Genomic DNA, 1,751 nt, shown 5'->3' with positions numbered 1-1,751 from the left:
CATCCCCAAGCTTAGTTCCTGCTCGTCCCGAGCAGGTAAACGATAAAAAGAATAATTTCTGTAGTGACATGCTACTTACATAACCTTGATCATACTATTACAAAGCATATGAAATGAATGAAGTGACTCAAGGCAATGATCTATAGTTGCTAACAAGTAGATAACATATAGCAAAACTTTTCATGGAGAGTACTTTCAAGACAAGCATCAAAAGATTGCACAAGAGTTAACTCATAAAGCAATAGATTCAAAGTAAAGGCATCGAAGCAACACAAAGGAAGATATAAGTTTCAGCGGTTGCTTTCAACTTTCAACATGCACATCTCATGGATAATTGTCAACACAAAGTAATATGATGAATGCAAATATGCAAGTATGTAAGAATCAATGCACAGTTGACACAAGTGTTTGCTTCTAAGATGGAAGGAAGTAGGTATACTGACTCAACATAAAGTAAAAGAATGGTCCTTCAAAGAGGAAAGCATCGATTGCTATATTTGTGCTAGAGCTTTGGTTTTGAAAACATATAGAGAGCATAAAAAGTAAAATTTTGAGAGGTGTTTGTTGTTGTCAACGAATGGTAGTGGGTACACTAACTACCTCGCCAACCGGACTTCCAAGAGCGGCTCCCATGAATTATTTGCTTGTTTATGTGGCACTCCTTCCAACCTTTCTTGCACAAACCATGGCTAACCGAATCCTCGGGTGCCTGCCAACAATCTCATACCATGAAGGAGTGCCTTTTTTATTTTGGTTTTATTATGATGATGACACTCCCCCCAACCTTTGCTTACACAAGCCATGGCTAACCGAATCCTTCGGGTGCCGTCCAACAATCACAAACCATGGAGGAGTGTCTATTTAAGTTAATTAATTCGGACCTGGAATCCCATTGCCGCTCTTTTTGCAAAATTATTGGATAAGCGGATGTGCCACTAGTCCATATGAGAGTCCGTCAAAAGTAAATGACAAGGTTGAAAGCTAAACACCACATACTTCCTCATGAGCTATAAAACATTGACACAAATCAGAGGTGATAAATTTTGAATTGTTTAAAGGTAGCACTCAAGCAATTTACTTTGGAATGGCAGGAAATACCACATAGTAGGTAGGTATGGTGGACACAATTGGCATAGTGGTTGGCTCAAGGATTTTGGATGCATGAGAAGTATTCCCTCTCGATACAAGGCTTAGGCTAGCAAGGTTGTTTGAAGCAAACACAAGTATGAACCGGTACAGCAAAACTTACATAAGAACATATCGCAAGCATTATAATACTCTACACTGTCTTCCTTGTTGCTCAAACACTTTTACCAGAAAATATCTAGACCTTAAGAGAGATCAATTATGCAAACCAATTTTAACAAGCTTTACGGTAGTTCTCCACTAATAGGTTTAAACTACATGCAAAAACTTATGATCTACTTGAGAGCTCAAAACAATTGCCAAGTGTCAAATTATCCACAACATATGAGGCATTTTCTGTTTCCAACCAAACAAAGATAAGTATTGTAGCTTCCAACTTTTATCATTGAACATTAAAAGTAAAACGAAGAACAAGTGTTCATATGAAAAAGCGGAGCGTGTATCTCTCCCAATCAAGGATTGCTAGGATCCATCTTATTCAAACAAAAACAAAATGAAAATAAACACACAGACGCTCCAAGTAAAGCACATATGATGTGACTGAATAAAAATATAGTTTCAGGGGAGGAACCTGATAAGTTGATGAAGAAGGGGATGCCTTGGGC

Source organism: Lolium perenne, chromosome 4 (genome assembly GCF_019359855.2).
Source record: "Lolium perenne isolate Kyuss_39 chromosome 4, Kyuss_2.0, whole genome shotgun sequence".
NCBI classification, from domain to species: Eukaryota; Viridiplantae; Streptophyta; class Magnoliopsida; order Poales; family Poaceae; genus Lolium; species Lolium perenne.
This window is presented reverse-complemented; position numbering follows the sequence as displayed.